The sequence below is a fragment of the Rousettus aegyptiacus genome, unplaced genomic scaffold (genome assembly GCF_014176215.1).
Source record: "Rousettus aegyptiacus isolate mRouAeg1 unplaced genomic scaffold, mRouAeg1.p scaffold_m13_p_4, whole genome shotgun sequence".
NCBI lineage: Eukaryota > Metazoa > Chordata > Mammalia > Chiroptera > Pteropodidae > Rousettus > Rousettus aegyptiacus.
The window spans coordinates 84,927,492-84,949,944 of record NW_023416307.1 but is presented as its reverse complement, the minus strand read 5'-3'; positions in this window follow the sequence as shown (position 1 = coordinate 84,949,944).

Genomic DNA, 22,453 nt, shown 5'->3' with positions numbered 1-22,453 from the left:
ATAAGTGAAAGAATGGTGGGAAAGAACATTTCATAAGAAAATAGGAAGCTAAGGAGCTATTTTTTCATTCATTTGGTTATCTCCCCCTCCCCCCCTTTGGGCAACTTAACTACTACTTAACTACTCACAAATACATTGAACCAAAAAATTTAAAAAAGACAGAAACATGAAAGTACATTTTTTATAATTCCATTTATATAGAATTAGAAAACAGGCAAGACTAATTAAGAGTGGTAGAAGTTATAAGAATGATTAACTTTGGGAAAATATTGACAGGCAGATGATAAAAGGGAGGCTTCTGTTTGCTGATAACATTCTATGTCTGAACCAGAGTGATGGTGATGTGATTGTAGTCATTAAAAAAAAAAATTCTTTAGGGCTATGTTTAAGTTTTGTAAACTTTTGTGTACATATGTAATACAATGATTTTTTAAAAAGTTTGCAAGAGTTTTTTTTTTTTAATTATTAGAGTTGATAAACCTCTAGGTGACCTGGAAAAATAAAAAAAATATGCAAGTCAGCAATATCAGGAATAAAAGAGGGAACATCATATAGTTCCAAAATTCATTAAAATAGTAAAAGAATGAAAATAATTTTGTTTGTAATTTGATAAATTAAGTGAAATGGACAAATTCCTTAAAAGAAATCAATTCATAAATTATCATAACTGATACAAGAAAAATAGAAAACCTCGATTGTCCCAAATCTATTAAAGGAATTAATTTCATAACTAAAAAAAATCCCTCTCATAAAGGTAATTTCATTTTGTGATGGCCTCAGTGTTAAAATTCCACCTAACACATAAAGATTAAATTATATCAATGTATCCAGCTATTTCAACTCACTTTATGTGGCCAACATTACCCTGATAACAAAACTAAAGAAAGATATCACATGAAAAGATAACTTTTTTCTTATGAAAACAGGATCAAAATATTTCAGAAATATTAGCAAAGCAAATCCAGCAAAACATAAAGTTGTTAATACATTATGACCAAGTGGGATTTGTCCCAGGAAATCAAGATTGGCTTAACATTTAAAAAGTGTTTAACATAATATATGATATTAATAAAATAATGAGAAAATTATATAATTTTTTAGCAGATGTAGCAAAAGCATTTGACAAAATTCAACATTCATTTATAACAAATAAAATCTTCTTAGCATATATTCTCAACTTGATAAAGGGTATCTATGAAAAATCTACAGCTAAAATCCAACTTACTAATTAAGGATGGCTAGTTTTCTCCACCCATCAAACCCTCACCCATCAAGATTAGGAAGAGGCAGAAAAGTTCAATTTTTACTAGTTTTATTTAACAAGGTTCTTAAATGTTTGTAAGTTAAGTTAAAAATAGGAAAAAAATTACATATTAGAAAGGAAGAAATATGTTTGCCTTTATTTACAGAAGACATAATTGTATACATGAAAAATCTTACAGTATCTACAGAATAGTTACTATGCTACTTGAAGAAATATTTGAGATTAGTAAAGTTGAAAGATAAAAGTTTTTTATTTTATTTTTTCCCTTCTTTAATTCCTCCCTGCAACTTCCACCCCTGACCCATGGATGTTGCTATTTCCCCTTAAAATTGGATCTCCAAAGGTGTGGTGTCCCCTCCCACATGCTCGTGGAGTGCACCCGGGGCCTAGCACACCCGGCACCGGGTCCCTGGCTCCACCTGGGGTGCAAACCCAGGACTTTCTGCATGCAAAGCAGACGTGCTAACCAGTACACTATGGAGCCACTCCAAAAGTTTATTTTATAAAGGTGCCAGATAAATTTTATTATGCAAAGTTAATTATGTTTTTATATAATAACAATTAGCAATCATAAAATAAAAATTTAAATACAATATTATTTATAATTGTATATAAAATCATGAAGTATATATAAACTTAAAAGATATGTTAAACTTATACGGTGAAAACTATAAAACACTAAGAGAAAGTAAGGAAGGTCTAAATAAAATGTAAATTAAAATATGTTCATGGACTAGAATATTCATTGTTATTAAGATGTCAAATTTCTCCAAATTGATCTACAGATGTATTGTAATTTTAATCAAAATTTTAAAATAATTATAGATTGTTTGTTTGTTTGTTTGTTTGTTTGTTTTTGTGAAAATAATTAAATCTATATGGAGCTCCCTATAGTAGGAGGGGGAGGAGAGAAGGTGCGACGAGTTCCCTGAACAGCCCTGCGTGGGAGCGCTGTGAGATCCATGCTAGAGGCAGCAGAGCCCAGTCATCAGGGCAGAAGGCAGAGAAACTGGGATGGCAGAAAAGCGGGAACAGCAGAAAACAATAGTTGATTTGACCAGCTGCAGTTGCAAAACCAAGACTGAACTGTAGCTCCCAACTCCCAACCCAGAGGGCTCTTCCTCTCATACCCTCCAAGACGAATGCTACGGAGCCCAGAGGAATTGGAGGAAATGCTACTGAAACTGTCACTGACAGGAACTGAGACTGAAGGTAGTGAGCATGATTAAACATCTATAAGGAAAAAAAAAGACATTATTAAGACTTTATATAAAGCAAGGCTCCAAGAGGCTTAGACACCATCTACTGGAAACCAAAAGAAAAACACCTTCTCATCAGGCTAGGGACCATTATATAATAAATCTTTCTGGAAAAGAAAAAGCAGAACACATTTTCATTAATGCCCAGGTGGAGAAATAGCTCTTTAAACACCATGAACAACCAAGGTGACAAAGTAGCTCAGAAAGAAAGAGAAAAATCTCCAGAAAATAAGCTTACAGACATAGAAATGTGTGACTTAAATAACAGAGAATTCAGGATGGTGCTTCTGAAAAAGCTCAGTGAGATCCAAAACAAATCATATCAACGATTTCAGGAATTGAAAAAAACAACTAGATGAGCAGAATGAGTTCTTTAGCAAAGAGATCGAAACCATTAAAAAGAAGAGAATAAAATTTTTGGAGAGATAAATACACTGCAAGAGTTGAAAAATGAAATAAGCTTGGGAAATAAAGTTGAACAAATGGATGAAAGGATCAGTGATATTGAAGACAGAAATCTAGAAATTAATCAGAAGGAAGATAGAGAAGCCAAAGAATGAAAAAATAATGAAAGAGAAATACAAGAACTAGCTGATACCATCAGAAGAGGAAACACAAAAATAATGGGCTTTATCAAAGGGGAGGAAAAGGAGCAGGGATTAGAAAGCATTTTTGGACAAATAGTTGATGAGAATTTTTCAAATCTAAGAAATGCTCTGGAGCTTGAAATTCAAGGAGTCAATAGAACAATCAATGATCTCAACCCAAAAAGGCCTTCACCAAGACATATTATATTAAAATTATCAAAAATCGACGACAAAAACAGAATTCTCAGAGCAGCCAGGGAAAAGAAGATGAGAACCTAAAAAGGAAAATCCATCAGATTATCATTGGAGTTCTCAGCACAAACCTTACAACCCAGAAAGGAGTATAATCAAATATTCAAACTATTGAATGAAAAGAACTACCAGCCAAGAATAATGTATCCAGCTAAGCTTTCCTTTAGATATGAAGGAGAAATCAAGACCTTTTCAGACATACAAAAATTAAACGAATTCTTCACTATGAGGCCTACACGACAGGAAATACTCAAAGAGGTCAGCTCACTTAAAACAAAATGACAAAAAAAAATACATAATTAGAAGTAAGATGACTAGCAGGCTAATAGAAGCAGAGGAGTACAGTTACTAAGAACAGGGAATTATAAATTAAATAATAAGAAAATAATTGCTATAGCAAGATAGTAATGAACCTTCAGCAAACATAGAGACAAATTGAGACAACAATGACTGAAAAGGAAAGGATTTGAAGATCAAATTCAGGAAAAGAAATGGAAATAAGGCACGTGCAGGAGAAAATGGATGTCTGTATACACATAACTATCCTGTGTATACTCATAATAGTAACCATATGTCAAAGATTCAGAACTGAAGTATATAACATAAAACAAGGACCAGAGAGAAAACCCACAAAAGCCAGCCAAAATTGAGAAAACAGAAACACGGGGACAAGGAAGTAATGGAAATACTAAGCTACCAGAAGCAAAAGATAAATGGCTATAAGAAGACCTCATTTCAATATTCAACCTAAATGTAAATGGAGAGAACTCACCAATCAAAAGACACAGAGTTGCAGAATAGTTCAAAAAGCAAAATCCAACCAGGAGACATATCCCAGTTCAAAGACAAATATAAACTCAACATGAAAGTGTGGAAAAAGATATTTTAAGCAAATGTCATTCAGAGAAAAGTGGGAGTAGTGGTACAAATATAGATGAAATAGACTTCAAATAAAAAGATAAATAAAGATACTGAGGACACTTCACAATGATAAAGGAAAGCATGCACCAAGAAGGCATAACACTTATTAATATCTATGCTTTCAATCAGAGACCTCTGAACTATGTAAAGCAATTACTAACAGAACTAAAGGGAGAAACAGACCAAAACACTATCATAGTAGGGGACCCCACTGTCAGATATGGAAAGGTCATCCAAACAGAAAATCAATAAAGAAATAACACCCTTAAATGATACATTAGACCAACAAGACATAATTGATATTTACAGAGCCTTCCATCCCAAAACAGCTGCTTATATATTCTTCTCATGTTCACGTGGGACATTCTCAATGATTGACCACATATTAAATAAGACACAGAGATAGCCTCAACAAATATAAGAGAGTTGAAATCATACCAGCTAAATTCTCTGATCATAATGCTTTGAAACTAGAGAGCAACTATAAAAAGAACACAGGAAGAACCACAAATACATAGAGATTAGGCAACATATTCCTGAAGAATAACTGAATCAGAGAAGAAATTAAAAGAGAGATTAACAAAATACACAGAAACAAATGATAATGATAGTACAATATATCAATACTTTGGGGACATGGCAAAAGTGGTCATGAGAAGAAAGTTCATATTATTACAGGCCTATCTCCAAAAAAAAAGAACAAGTACAAATAAACGATCTAACATTTCATCTTAAAAAATAAAAAAAAAAAAAGATGAAAAAATAAAGCCTTAAGTTAGCAGAAGGAAAGAAATAATCAAAATTAGAGTAGGAATAAATGAAATTAAAAAAAAAAAGATAGAAAAAATAAATGCATCAAAGAGCTTGTTCTTTGAAAAGGTTAATAAAATTGAGAAACTCCTGATGAGACTGATTGAGGAAAGAGGAAAGGAAACAAATAAACAAAATCAGGGATGAAAGAAGGAAAATTATGAAAGGAACCACAAAAATAGAAAGGTTCATACAAGAATACTATTGAAAAGTATATAATGCCAAATTTAATAACCTAGAAGAAATGGACCAGTACTTTGAAAAATGCAGACTTCCTAGACTAAATCAAGAAGAACTAGAATATCTAAATAGACTGATCAGCAGTATGGAAATTGAAACAATCATTAAAAACCTACCAAAAAGGAAAATTCCAGGACCAGGTGGCTTCACAGTGAATTCTACCAAATATTCAAAGATTTAATACCTATTCTCCTCAAACTCTTTCAAAAAAATCGAAGAGGAAACAATACTTCACAATTCATTTTATAAGACAAATATTACCCTGAAATCAAAACCTGTTAAAGATAGCACACACAAAAAAATTGCAGACTAATATCTCTCAAGAACTCAGATGCAAAAATCCTAAATAAGATACTAACATACCGAATACAACATATTAAAAAGATTATACACCTTTTCAAGTGGGCTTTATCTCAGAGGCACAGAGATGATTCAACATACACAAATTGATTAATCCGATACACCACATAAGCAAATTTAAAAAATAAGAATTATATGATTATACCCATAGAGGCAGAAAAAGCCTTTGACAAGTTACAGCACCCATTTATAATCAAAACACTTAACCAAATTGGTATAAAAGAGAAGCACCTTAACATAATAAAGCCTACATATGACAAGTCCTCAGCCAACATTATACTTAATGGTGAAAAACTAAACTCTTTTCCTCTAAGATCAGGAATAAGGCAAGGCTGTCCACTATCACTACTGTTATTGAATATAATATTGGAGGTCCTAGTGAGTTCAATCAGGCAAGAGAAAATATAAAAGGCATCCAAATAGGAAACACAGAAGCCAAACTGTCACTTTTTGCGGACGACATGATTCTCTATATAGAAAACCCTAACGACTCTATAAGAACACTACTAGAAACGAGAGGCAAATAGAGTAAAATTTCTGGATACAAAATCTATGTTCAAAAATCCATAGCATTTCTATACTTTAATAATGAAGCATCAGAAAAAGAAGTTGAAAAAATAATTCATTTTGCAATTGAAACAAAAGAATAAATACCTAGGAATAAATTTAACAAAACGTGAAGGGCTAATATAATAAAAACTATAAGATCCTATTAAAATAAACGGAGACGGTAGAAAGAAATGGAAAGATATGCGGTGTTCTTGGATTGGAAGAATCAACATAATTAAAATGACCATATTACCTAAAGCATTATACAGATTTAATGCAATCTCCATCAAAATCCCATGAGCATTTTTTAAAGAAATAGAACAAAAAATTATTAGATTCATATGGAAACTCAAAAGACCCTGGATTGCCACAGCCATCCTGAGAAAAAACGAGACTGGAGGCATCACTCTGCCTGACTTCAAATTATACTACAAAGTGATAGCAATCAAAACTGCATGGTATTGGCAGAAAAACAGACACACAGATCAGACGAACAGAATTGAGAGTCCAGAAGTAAACCCATATTTATACAGTCAAATAAATTTCAACAAAAAAGCTAAAAATGTACAGAGGAGAAGGAAAGCCTCTTCAATTAATGATGCTGGGAAAACTGGAAAGCCACCTGCAAAAGAATGAAACTAGACTGTTGTCTGTCACCATACACCTAAATTAATTCAAAATGTATTAAGGACCCAAATATAATACCTGAAACAATGAAATGCATAGAAGAAAGCATAGGAACTAAACTCAAGGACTTGACCTTAAAGAGGATTTTATGAATTTGACCTCAAAGGCAAGCAAAATAAAAGCAAAATAAATGAATGGGACTACATCAAACTAAAAAACTTCTGCTCAGCAAAAGAAATCGTCAACAAGGTAAAGAGACAACCATTAGAATGGAAAAATACGTTTTCAAGCAATGTCTCCGATAAAGGCCTAATATCCAAAATATACAAAGAACTCATTCAACTCAACAACAACAACAACAACAACAACAACAACAAAACAAATGATTTAATAAAAAAATGAGCAGAGGACCTGAACAGACACTTCTTTGTAAAGGACATTGAAATGGCCAATAAATATATGAAAAGATGCTCAATATCACTAGCTATTAGGGAAATGCAAATCAAAACCACAATGAGATACCATCTCATACTTGTTAGAATAGCTATAATCAACAGGACATGTAATAACAAATGCTGGAAAAGATGTGGAGAAATAGGAATCCTTACACACTGCTAGTGGGATTTCTGCTAAGGAAAACAGTGTGGAGGTTCCTCAAAACCTAAGAATTGATCTACCATATGATCCAGCAATCCCTCTACTGGGTATTTACCCCAAAAACTTGAAAATTCATACACAAAAAGATATTTGCACACTGACATTCATAGTAGCTTTATTCACAGTGGCCAGGACATGGAAGCAACCTAAGTGTCCTATGATAGATGACTGGCTAAAGAAGCTGTGGTACATATATACAATAGCATATAACTCAGCCATAAGAAGAGATGAAATACTTCCATTTACAACAACATGGATGGACCTTGAAATAATCATACTCAGGGAAATAAACCAGACAGAAAAAGTTGAAAATCACATGATATCACTTATATGTGGCATGTAAACCTAAAAGCAACAAAGGAACAGTACAAACAAACAGAAACTCAAGAACATGGACTATAGCCTAATGGTTAGCAGAGGGTAGGAGGTAGTGGGGTGGCAGAAGGTAGACGAGGGAATAGATTTAAATAATTTATTTAAGTACATAAATAATAATTAATTAAATAAATAAAAAATAAAATATTATAAAAATGGCAAAATATTTGAATAATACTTCACAGAAGGTGTACAGATGATCGATTAACACATGGAAATATGCTTAACATTAATCGATATGAAAATGCAAATTTAATGCATAGATACTTAAAAATTCATTCGAACATATAAAATAAAAAATTAGAAATGTCGATGAAGATGTGGCACAAATGGAACTCTTGGACTTTGCTGTCAAGAATTTTAACTGGTTCCATCATATTGGAAAATACTTTTACACTTTCTTATAAAGTTAAATATATAATTATTATAAGACCTGACCATTTTACTACTAGTATTTACTTAATAAAAATAAAGGCCTTTGATTATATGGAAATGTACTGAACATTTATAGCAGTTTTATTCCTATAATACCAAAAAATGTAAACAGAAATGTCTGTCAACAAATTGATAGATGAATTAGATTAAATTCATACAAAGGAATACCATTTGGCAATGAAAAGGAATGACCTAATGAAAACATATAATGTCAATGAATCTCAAAAACATTATTCTGATCAAAAGAAGCCAGACATGAAAGAATGCATATGACTCCTCTAGAAAAAAATAAATCTAATCTGTAGTGATGTAAGTAGATAAGTTAACATCTGGGGCTGGATATGGATCAAGGAGTGACTAAAAACGAGCATGAGGGAACTTTATGGAACTTTTTGGAGTATCTTGGTTGTCTCGGTGATTACACTTAAAATAGGTGCATTTTATTATAGGTAAATTATACTTTCATATCATTGATTTGAAATATATAGAAGAAAAATTACAAATAAAGATTTTATTTAAATACAAATAAAAATCGTATTTTTAAAATGTAACCTAAAGTTTGCATTTCTAAACTTGATATATTCATTATCATTATTTGTGTTCGATTATAGTTGTACGCTTGTGATTTATAACTTTATTAAAGGGTATCAGTAAATAATTAACCTTTTATTTGTATTTTAATCACCTACCTGAACATAAAGCTATGGCCCATAATTTTCAAAATGTATTATCTTTGGTAGTTTTCAATGTGTTTCTAAGATATGAATTTGGTATAGGAACAAGAATTACAGGATCACTAACTTATGAAAAATATATCCTACCATCTGAAAAATGAATCCAGCAGTGGCAGTCTAAAATTATCCTTGCTAAAGCAGGTGAGAAAAAGTGTTATACCTAAGTCCTTCTATGTTTTTGGCTCTATTTTTAATCTTCGAGGAATTGAACAACCTTATGAAAGCATAATAATTTCCTAAAAATGGAAATTGGCCTGTCACAATATAATCCTGTTCATAGACTTAGTCTTTTTTTTTTTTTTTTTTTTTTTTTTCTGAACACAGTTAACTTTAGAATAGTGTGAGAAGGTATGAGAAGGGTTTGGGTTTTAAAATAACTTTGAACCTGGGAGCAAGTCAGTGTGGCCAAAGATAATTGGTTATGCCAGGTTAAAGAAATAATTGGTTTAAGAAATTAAGTAATGAAGCCAAACAGGATAAATTTCAAGCTAAACCTAATCCTAACAATAGAAGGGTTAATTTGAACTTTTTTATGTTTACAATAACTATGTCTACATTAAATATAATTTGGTGACTATGCTTTAGAAAAGATGGAAAGCTTTCTTTCCCTCTGTGTAACAAGTTTCATCAAATACAATAGAGTTATTATAAATTTTTTTTAAAAAAAAGTAACAGAAAACTAATCATTATAAGGATCAGTGTTTAGGAGAATTAAAAGACAATAGGGAGGACATATAGATTAAAAAAAAAAAAAAAAAGCACCTCCATCATACTGGAGGCTCCTAATGATAAAGAACAATGTTTTAAAGTACAGACTGTGTGCTAATCACTCATATGTGTTTTGTGTAATTTAACAATTGTCTCAAGCATCCTATGTGATTATTGCCACGTCCTTCTTTGCATGAACCTTCTTTGCATGAAAAATGTGAGCAACTTGTCCCAGGTCATATAACAAGTAAGTTGTGAAATGGTGATATAAATCTTAACAGTACAGCCCTAAAGCCCATATGATTACCACTAGGCTTTCTTTTCTTGCACCTTCCTGCTTTTACTTTCCTGCATAGTGAGTGAGAGATTCTCTCAAAGGCCTCCTGGAGCAGCAGCACACTCTGAAAATCCAGAATTTAGCTTAGGTCAGGGACAGAGTCAATATCAGAGAGGAGAGAGATTGGAAGAGAGAACTTTACAACAGTGGACGGAACTACAAGGCTCTTCTGGTGTGCATAACTCTTCTGGACATCAGGATCCATTTGGGAGGTATCAGTCAACTTGTTACCATAACCAGCAGAAAAAAATATTCATCATAGTTCATAATGATTTGCTATGTGGATAATATAGTGGGTAATCGTTCTGACACAATCAAATAGAAAGATACTATCTAAGAGGAACATGGAGTCAAAGTGGAAAGAGAGCATATCCTTACTTAGACTCTTCACCATCTACTAACCATTTATACTCACTTGTACAGGAACAAGTACAGTGTTAGAGGAGAGCAAGGATAAATCTCTAGAGATTTTGAAGATAGATAAGAAAATAAAGACCTTGAAATCCAAAAGGAATTTGTAATGTTGTAAAAACTAATTTCTGTATAATGGTTTATAAAAACTGATTGATGACCAGGAATAAAGCATATTTTCGTAGATCTGTTAAATAATATGTTCCCTTGGATACTAGCTTACTTTATTTAGACTAGACTATGATGATTTAAATAAATACTCTATTTAAAAACCTAGACCTTTTAAGGTAGCAGGTCAAGAGTCATATAGATTAGGCAGAGATACTCATATCTTTCCTGAGATTTAATGGGTAGGAGAAAATATGGGTGAAATCAGAATAGATGAGATATTTATTCCTGAAAGTAATAAAAATATACATATAGCATTCATTGAACACTTACTTGAACCAGAAAGTTTTCTAAATAGTTTATAATTTCCTTATTACTTTTCCTATTATTTATTGATGAATAACAAATCACCCAAATTTAGTAGAACAAACCTTTTTTGTTTTTATGCTCGTGCATTTTGCAGGTCCAAAATTTGGACAGGGCACAATGAAGCCAGCTTGTCTCTGCTTCAAGGTGTCTGAGGCTTAAGCTAGAGAGACACAGATGACTGGAGACTGCAGTGATTTTCACTCAGATAGGAGGGTGCAATCACTGGGCACAGTTATAACTGTTAACTTCAGTAACTACCCCAGACCTTCCTACTCAACATGGAAGCTTTGGGGTCATCAGACTTTATTCATTATGTCTCAAGGGTCAACTGAAGAGTGTTCAAACAAATAAAATCATAATCTATTTAATTCAATTACATCCCAAACAGTAAATCTTTAGCAACATTAAAGTTTTCTGTGATATACCCAAATCTTGCATTCTAGAGATATGCAGGAACTTGTAGTAAGTGCAGAAAAGTTTTCATACCAAAAGTTATGGCAGCAAAATCCAGAAAGTCTTTATTTTCTTCAACTTTATGATAATATTAGTTATAAATAGAAAAATGTCATGTTTAACATTAAAATATATCTTTAAAAATTTAACTTCTAACATTTTTCCTGAATAGCATGATACTTTGGCCCATGCTAGGGCCTCATTAAATAATAAATTTAAAAAGTTTATTATTGAGTTATATTACTTTTAATTTCACCTGGAAAAATATTATTCTTCATTAAGACATAGTTTAAATGTCACTTTTTTGGTGACATTCACCATCCCCACCACTCCCCACCCCCCACCCCCCACCCCCCGCCAGCAGACATATCTTCATGAATATGTCTCTGTCTTTTGTATTTGGTAGCAAGCTCATTAAAAACAAGACAGGGATCTCATTCATCTATTTTCAGAATCAAGCACATATTCAAATATCTCTAGCTTACAAACTCATAAAAAGAGAGTAAAGCGGTGATTGTCAGAAGCTGGGAGATAGGGGAAATGGGGAAATGGTTGGTAAAAAGTTACAAACTTCCTGTTATAAGATTAATAATTTCTGGGGAACTAATGTACAACATAGTGACTATAGTTATTACATACTTGAACATTACTAAAACAGTAGATCTCAAATGTTCTTACACACACACACACACACACACACACACACAGTGGTAATTATGTAAGGTGACGAAGGTATTAACCATATCGTGGTAATCATTTAGCGATATATACATGCATCAAATAATCACATTCATACCTTAAACTTAAACATATTTATATTTCAATCATATTTTGATAAAGCTGGGGAAAAATAGGAACATGATTAACGTGATGAGATAAAAAAAAAATAATATAGTTTACAAATTGAATCCAGGAATTCTTGGAAAGCAAATTAAAGACAATAACAACAAAAAGTCTCTCTTTAAACATATAGAAGCTAGCCATATTTCTTCATGTTAAACATAGCAAATATTTGATAAACATTTGGGTTATGATCCACACTATGAACTATAATCCATGTTATGACATCCTTCAACAAGACTGAGTGTGTTTTTTAATACTACTGATATTGTGGAAAGAGGTGAGAATGACAAAATTCATGAAAGGCATTAATAGAAAGAGCAGAGAAATCCATAGAAAAGTGGATTTGGTGGATCAAGTGTTGTCAGCTGGCAGTCCTGCTGCAACTTCCTTCAGGAGCTTGCAGAAATGCAGAATCCCAGGTCAGATCTTAGACCTACTAAATCAGAATCTACATTTCAACTAGATCCCAGGGTGATTTCTATGGCCATTTACTTTTGATAAGCACTAAGCTTCAGATACCAAGCCTTTTTCCGGAAGATTCTGTAAGAATTTTAGAGCTCCTGTTTAACTAGCAACTGAGGAAGCTAATGTACCACTCTGTTTGTCTCCCTATATCACATTAATCCAGAGGAGAATGACAAAATTTCAAACCTAATTCATCCAGAATTGTCAGCTTTTAGTTAATAATTAATGAAAAATTTAAATAAATTTGAGGGATTTTTTTTTTTCACTCTCAGTAATCAGTTCCCAAAATGGTAGTAGTTTTCTTAGACTACAGAGTTTTTCAGAATGCAAAGATTCAGTGGCTGGATTTTGAGAAATGTCTGTGTTAGTGTTGTTCAGGGATCTGGTGAAGCAATTTGAAGGACTTTTTTTTTTCCTTTTTAATCAGTGCTAGTCAACTGTAAAAAAGCTATGGAGAGGCTTAAAGGTGTTATTTGCAAAGGGCATAGAATTAGAATTGTGGTTTGTTGCTTTTTTGCCCGAAGACAGAATTTTCTTGGAATGATATTTCCCAGCTGTAACTGAATGCCTCTATAATAAAGCAACTTAGTTTTAAAATTTGTGACAAATGTTATTTTTTGTTATCAGTTATATTTATAAATTACATCAATGTCAACAAGCATTCTTTTAAATATTAAAAGGATGTTCTTATGCATATTAAAGACTGACTAAAATTTGTTTTTCATTCAGCTTAGAAGAGTGACTAACTTTCACTTTACCCTTTTTGTTATGTGTGATAAATATATAAACCAAATACATTTCTTTTTTTTCCCTGGGGCTTGCTTATGTTCGGGTTTAAAAAAAGAGAGAGAGAGAGAAAGCAAAAGACAGCATTCCTCTCCTCATTGTGATCTGGCGGAGGCCCCCAAATGAAATTAATATTGATTTACTCTAAGAAAGGACAGAGGCTTGAGGTGTGTATATGTTTATAATAGGCCTATTATTGATGGATTTTAAATACAGGGGCATCACTAGAAAGTGGAATTATAATCTAGTCATGAAAAGAGAAAACAGGAATATAATTTTGTAAGGCATCAGGTCATAACTAAACAAAATTGCTTTTTTCAACAATAATTCAGACAACATAAATAATCAGTATGACTTGGAATCACATATCTGACTTTGTCTGTATTTGCACAATCTAGTCATTGCTTATATCTGTAGCTATCTGTGGTAGGCAGAATAATGGCCCCCAGAGATGTCCACAGCCTAATCTTTGGAAAGTGTGAACGTGTTAGGTTATGTAGCAAAGGGCAATTAGGTTGCAGCAGAAATAAAGAATGCTAATGAACTGACCTTAAATAGAAAGATTATCCTGGATTATCTGGGTGTGAACAATATAATCACAAGAATCCTTAAAGGTGAGAATGGGAAATGGAAATGAGGAGTAGAGAGCAGATAGAAGCACAAAAAAATCTTGGCTGACATTGCTGGCTTTGAAGATGGAGGGAGAGAGCCATGAGCCAAGGAATGTGGGCAGCCATGAGAAGTTGGAAAAGGCAAGAAAACAGATTGTCCATTAGAGCTTGCAAAAAGAAATACACCCTGTGAGATCTGTGTGAATTTCTGATATTTGGAATTAGAAAATAAAGAAGAAAAATTTGTGTTGTTTAAACCTCTAAGTTTGTGGTCTTGTCATAGCTGTGATATAAAACAAATGCATCCTCTTACCATGGCTTCTACTTTCACATTGCAACTGCAGGATAAGATCTGTGTGTAGTACTTATTGAGCCCATCTATGTGCTAGGAATCTAAAATGTATTATTATAGTACTTACAAATCTCTCAAAAAAAACCTAAATTTATAAATTAGGAAATTAAGCTTATATAGAATAACTTGTCATCAAGTAATAGTTGAACAAAGATTTAAACATAGATATTTCTAATTTATTTTAATATCTGAATACTTTTCACTATATCCACTATCTCTCAGACAGTAAATATAATCTTGCTTTACTTGACTTGCTCAAATAACTGAATCATCACTAGATAAGAACTAAAATTAGGAACTGTACAGCTACGTGTTATTATCTAGAAATGATCTGTAAATTTCAGTAATTAAACACATTTACTGTTGTAGGATATGGTGACAAAAATCTACATAGATAGATATTGAATAAATGTGCACCTCTCCTCTGAAGAACATACTTAGGCTTTTTTTTTACATAAATTAATATTCATGCTGACCTCAAACACTTATTGCAAACTTATAACAAATGACCAGAAAGTTCAAACTTATGGCCCAAATACTCTTTTGCATAATCACATATACATTTTCACAAGAAGAAAAAATATTCTTTTCTAAACAATAGGGCATGAATACATTTCTTTGAGAGAGATTTACTCCTATGGTTATATTGCAATAATCATAATCTACTGTTATTTTATGAGCACGTGTCCCCTCCATCATTGTTGTGTCTGAAATAGTACAAAACTATTTTCTGGTACTCTTCTCTCTTCTGGTGGCTTTATTACCTGGTAAACCTACAAACCTCTTCTTACAATCTGTGCTGTTGCTCTATATTTTCCCTTTACACCTCGTTCCTTTCCTGGAGGTGAGGAGAGGATAACTGGCTAAGGGAGTGATACCAGTGTCGTCTTTATTTCTGATGAAAGCAGTACAGATAGCTACAATTTAAATTCATTTTTCCAACAACATTACTATTTTCCGACAACTGACTCAATAGCTCAGCAGGAACTTTTAGTGTTGTCTTGCCAGGTATGCGGTGTTCACTTGATATATAATTCAGATCTTGGCCTCTAACTTCCTTAGCTGTCAGAATGTAGGCCTCCTAGAGCAGCAGTTTGATCAGATCCTAAAGGGAAAGAACTAACTGTCGTTCTTCAACAGACCATTAAAGAAGGAGTCTCATCCATAGACTCAGTAGCTTTCTATGTTCCTGCATGAAGCAGGATGGGAGGATATTATAGGGGTGACAAAATTAATAATGATTTAGTGAGAATAAGCATTTCAATGATAATTTAGAACTAACTAGAAATGTTTTCTTCTGTAGCAAGAATAAATTAAATAAAATTTTAGAGCAAATTTAAATTTAAATAAATTTTTATTCTTATTTTTAAATATGTAAGCTTACAGAATTTGTTTATGGTGGCTAATTTTTTCTACTCTTACATATTATTTTTTAAAAGACATATTTTATATATTATTTTTTAATATCTTTGATTCCAGGACTTAATTTTACTTGATTCTAGGAGGTCGAATTTCAGATTTCAAATGCAAACATTTTGAAATAAAAGTTACAACTAACCTTCAGAAAAAAAAATCAATGAAAATTGCCTGAAGTCTAGCTGAACAGAAGTCCTATAACTGAAGACACACAGAAGAAGCCACATTGAGACTAAAGGAAGCACAAAGATCTAAAACAGGCTGGCCCCATACTCATACATGGTGGTTAAGGATCAGAAGCCATATCTCAGATTTAGAGGGTCCCCCAGAGGGATGAGGGGGTCACAGCCCCACATAAGGCTCTCCAACCCAGAAAACTAGTGCCAGAATGAGATGTCCCCATAATTTCTGGCTATCAAAACCAGCAGAAATTGTGGATCAGTTAGACCAAGGGTAGTTGGAATCCCAGGAGTTCCTCTTAAAGGATCTGTGCTTGGACTTACTCATTAACAGACTCATTCTCTATGAGCCCCAGCTCTGGGGCGGCAGCACGAAAGGTGCAAGGGACTTATAGAGAGGAAGCAAATTAACAAGCTACAGAGAAAGGGCTGGAGGGGCAGCTTTCTCCCAGACAGAATGCTAGCAGAAGTCATTGTTCCTTTGTTGAGTCCTCATGTCATCCAGGATGCATGCAGAAGCAGCTGCCATATCTGAGTCTCCAACAACCTGGCTAACACTGGTTACCCTGTCCTGGTGATTCCTTGAGACCATACCCCACCCAAATTGCAAGACCATCCAAGTTGTTTCCAGTGGCCTTTCCATACCAATAGCTTGTGTTGGCTCATGCTGCAGGCTTTCTTAAAACCAAAACAAGCAGCATCTGGCCTCAGCATGCCATGTGCCTCTTGATGAGCATCTGCAAGTCTAGCACTAGTGGCGTCCTGCCTTGGTTTGCAGCTTAGCCTTTCCCAGGTACCTCCAAGCCAAACACAAGAGGCAACCATCTGCAGATCATTCTGTAGCTAATGTCAAGTGGTGCCAGGCAAGGCAGAGGTAGAGGCTGTCATTAGCCTGCAACAGGGGCCCTCCCAAGAAGTCCCAGAAACTACATACCCAGTGGTCATCTTCAGAACACACCAGAGCACAACCTATCCACCTCCACAAAATACACATCAAAAGGTAGAATTGATAGTCATCACAGATCCTCTAAAGGAAATCCTGCTATGATTTCACACAACAACTTCACTGTAGTCATGGCCAGTCCCCACAACCAATCATACTGAGAGTCAATCCCTCCCATTGACAAGCAAACACCAAGGCTCAACTACAACGGGAAAGCACACACAGTTTACACAAGGGAAATATCTGGAGTACTTGACTCCAGTGACCAGAGAGACTTATACCACTGGGCACCACATGACACCTACTACATAAGGCTACTCTACTAAGACTGTGAGACATAGCAGCTATACCTAATATGTAGAAACAAACACAGGAAGGAAGCCAAAATGGGGGGACAAAGAAACATTTCCTGAATGAAAGAAAAGAATAAAGTTCCAAAAAAAGAACTAAAAAAAAAAACAGAGATAAGCAATCTACAAGAAGCAGAATTATATAAAGATATGCAATGATCTCAGTGAAAACTTCAATGAAGAGATAGGAAACATAAAAATAGAGATAGAAAACATTAAGAAAAAGACTGAAATGATAAATGCAATAACTGAAATAAAAAATAAATTAGAGGTAATCAAAAATAGATTATATGAAGCAGATGATCCAATCAATGATTTGGGAGATAAGGTAACAGAAACATCCAATCAGAACAGCAACAAGAAAAAAAGAATCCAAAAATATGAAGATGGTTTAAGGAGCCTTTGGGACAACATCAATTTTACCAATGTTTGCATCAGAGGGGTACCAGAAGGAGAAGAGAGAGCTCAAGGTATTGAAAACCTACTTCAAGAAGTAATGGTGAAAAACTTTTCTAACCTGGCAAAGAAAATAGACATACGACCCCAGGAAACACAGAGAGTCTCAAACAGGATAAATCCAAAGAGGCCCATACCAAGAACATCAATTAAAATGGCAAGGTTAAAGACAAAGAGAGGATCCTAAAAGCAACAAGAGGAAGGCAGCTAGTTATTTTCAAGGGTACTTCCATAAGATTGTCAGTTGATTTCTCAACAGAAACTTTGAAGGCCAGAGGAATTGGCACAAAATATTTAAAGTGCTGAAAAGTAAGAACCTACAACCAAGAACCTACTCAACCTAGCAAAGCTAACATTTAGAATCAAATGACAGATAAAGAGCTTCCCAGACAAGAATATCGTAAAGGAGTTTACCAAAACCAAAACAGGAAATGTTAGAGGGACTTTTTTAAGAAGAAGAAGAAAATATGAATAATAAAATGGCAATAACTACATATCTAGCAATAATTAGTTTAAATGTAAATTAAATGTTCCAATTAAAAGACATAGGGTGACTGAATGGATAAGAAAACAAGACCTACACATATGCTTCCTACAGGAGATTCATTTTAGATTAAAAGGCATACACAGACTAAAAGTAAAAGGGTGGAAAATATATTTCATGAAAATGAAAATAAACAAATAAAAAGCTGGGATAGCAATACTTATACTAGGAAAAACAGACTTTAAAACAAAGGCTATAACAAGAAACAAAGAAGGATCCAGTAATCCCACTTCTGGATATTTATTCAAAGAAATCCAAAACACTACTTGAAAGGAATTTGTGCATCCATGTGTTCTTTGAAGCATTATTTACAATAGCTAAGATATGGAGGCAACCTGGCGTCCATCAGTGGGTAAATGGATAAATAAGTGGTTTAACATATATACAATGGAATGTTATTGAGTCATAAAAAAAAAAAAAAATGAAACCTTGCCATTTGTAACAATATGGGTGAACCTAGAGCGCACTGTGTTGGGTGGAGTAAGTCAGACATGGTAACATAACTGTCATATGATTACATTTGCATGTGGAATCTAGAGACCAGGATAAATAAATATAAAAGAGAAGCATGCTTATAGATACAGAGAGCATTTTGATGATTGCCAGATTGGGAGTAGGGTAGATGCATGAAAAGGGAGGTACAAATTTGTAGTTACAAAATACTCACGAGGATGTAAATTATAGCATGGGGAATATAGTCAGTAGTATTGTAACAAGTATATGTGGTGTCAGATAAGTACCAGATTTATCGAAGTGATCACTTCGTAAGTTATGTAAGTATCTAGTTACTGTGTTATACACCTAAAACTAATACAATGTTGTATATCTGCTATAATTGAAAAAAATACATAGGAAAAATTAAGAAGCCCAATTAACAAAAAAAACTAAACAACCTGACAAGGAATTTTTTTAAAGTAAATGTTTCTTAACTGAGATGTATTTAAAAATATAAATTATTTTTAAAAAGTCTGTCTATGAGATTTAACAGAAAGGCTGAAATTTGTTAGTGCTACTATGGAATTCAAGAAATATACCTCTTTTTTCGCCTCATAAGACAAAAGTAATTATATCCCATAATGTGTTTATATAAGTAAAATAATACCAATTTTTTTAAACAAAATGTTAAAATATTTAAAAATTATCAAGATATTTTTGAATACATACAAATTCTTCTAGTTATCATTGCTCGAATTTATTTTTGGAAATGAAGAACAAACATCTGCAAGGTTACTTGTATCTTAAGTTTACCAAGAGTAATATATGAGAGAAACAAGTATATTATTATATTTTAATACTGACTTTATTCATATTACAGAAAAGTACTGTCCAGTTGGCTTGCCAAATCAGAATTTAGACTCTCAAGTGTAGTTATCACCCTGATATATTTCTATTAAAATGGATTCCTTGCTTAAGAGGTCTAAAAGAAAAATGAAACTGAAACAAGCCTGTTCTCAGTCATTAACACTTCTACATGTACCAGGCCCAAATACTTTTGAATCAGATAACAAGTTCTCACAGCTGTGCACTATTTTGTCCACATTTTGCTTTGAAATCATCACTTCATCACCACTGTCTGCTTGAAATTTCTCCATCAGTAAGTCCTCATATATGTATCTTATTTGTTTTCAAACCAGAAACAATTATTTTGTCTAAGCGGGTTTGTGACATTGATTTAAAATTTAATTGTCTACCTGCTGCCAACCTGGTCCCTTTGGTATGTTGAATTCACATTTGGCTCTCACAGTTTCATGCTGCTTAACTCTAAGTTTTAATGTCCTGTACACTGCCAAAGCCACTCACGACTCTCTGATCCAGTCCCTTCATGACTGATGAAAAGCAACGATGTACTGAAAACTCATGTTGATGCTTTCATTTGCCTTAATGACTTTGTGAGTGAGTAAATCGGAAAATAATGCTCCTAAAGTACAGTTGCTAGGAGGATATTTAATGGTGTAACACAAGAAATATCTCAAGAGATTCTATGTTCAGGTTAAGCCCAAAAGTCTAAATGGCTCTTTCATTTAAAGACACCAGAGTAAACCACCATCATTCCTAGGCAGATTATTGTCAGATTACATATGCACAAGGGTAGTTCAGATTTTAAAAAAGAGAATTCCTTTTTTGCAATTATAAGGCAGGCAGACAGTAGGTATTTTGCACACCTGAAAGGAGGACATAATTAGTGAGGTTTAAGGTCTTGAAATACAGACTAAGAACTAGTAATGAGAGAATTGAAACAAAGATTTGTCAATCAAGGAGTAGAGGGCTTAAGGCAACAAAGGAGACTTCAGTTCCTCGAAGAAAAAGTTGGACACATTATTTTATACATATTTGTTGAAGTCTTTCACAATTTCTCTAATAAAAAATCACTATAGTTTATACCAGAATTCTAAAAGACATTTTTAAAAGAGTTTTGTATATAATTGTGCTCAAATCCTCTCTGTAGTAAAATATAGAATTCACACTCAAAATTCTTGGGATCTGTCATTTTCAATCAATCTTTTTCTCATCACCATGGAGTAGTAGTTAGAGAACACTGATCATATTATGTAATGGTGTCTGCCTCAGCATTCCCTTCCAGGGGATCATGGATCAGACTCCAGCACTCACTGTTGGAGGTGAGTGACAACAGCAAAAATGAGCAAACACAGATAAATGACATTGCTAGAGGAAAGCTGCCTTTATACAACTTAGTCTTCTTTGTGCTTAGAACACACTGAGAAGAAAGTGATCTTGCTTTTTGCTCTCAACAAGCATCATCTTTACACAGCAGTAACCAACAAGCCAAAGAAGATGAAAACAATGTAATGGTAGCTACACATATATTTTGTAGCATTTTAGTTTGGGCTTTGGAATGAGACTGCATGGGTTGGAATCCTGGATTGCTTGCTTTTATTCTTTTCATAGTGAGGGTAACGTACATCACATTTTTTGTTAGATGTTGTCCATCTGTCTATTTTGAGAGAAATATTGGGGAAATTCAAAAACTACTTCTCCACAGCTACCATCTTCCCAGAATCCCCAATTTTTATTTTTGAAAAACATAAAATTTTCCTTACATATGTTATTTCTTGCCTTAAAAAATCGTATTGATTATTTTAAGAAAAAATAATTGGGGGGGGGTGAAGTTTGATAACCAGAAATTAACATTGTAATGATATTTAGAGTTTTCATGTCATAGACATGTGTTTGTGTGCTCTGTTTAGCTGCTTCTGAAAGATAAGTGTCTAGAAGCTTCAGCTTACTGTGCCATAGGATGTGGGGTACAGCAGGCCTCTGTTTGAAGACTCAGAACAATTTCCTCAGATTACAGAAGCTATAATAGAGGCCTCACTATGCTAGGCCACATGGTACCCAGTGTCAGGAACACATACCATGACATACTCTCTGTTATGTATTGAGGCAAGAGGGAATGTCATAAACTTTTGAGTTTATTTATTGTCTTTTACCTTAGAAGGGATATGAAATATTTGAATTCAAAGGAGATGTGTTGAGCATCATTTTATAGCTATTCTGAGTTTAGATTTTTGTTTATAAATATAATGGATATATCACAATATATTATAATCTGTAAATATGAATTATTAGAATTAATATGTCCCTGACATGTTCTCTTGTCTTTAGAAAGAAAAAAAAAAAAAACAAATAAAAACCAACAAAAATGTTTCATTTATAAGGAAATAAATATGATTATGAATTTGTAATAACAGAAAATTTGAGTCTAATATTGCTATTAGGAGAGCTTTAAAAATAGATTCAGAAGCATAAATATCCCATAAATGATCATGTACTTTCAATAGTATGGAGATTTAGATTAGTCCTTTTTTTAGTTTTGTTTGTTCTTAAAATAATAACAGAAATAATTTTCTATTGAATTAAAATAAGCCATAAGTATTTCTTCATGGATCATAGTGCACTTTAATAATAATGCCTATTATTGTTAACAAGAGACAGTGATTCTACTAGCTGACAAAACTTATGCATCCCTTGGAGTTCATTTATAGTGGTTAAATGGGATTTACTGAATTGTCATCATACTGGTATATTTTGTA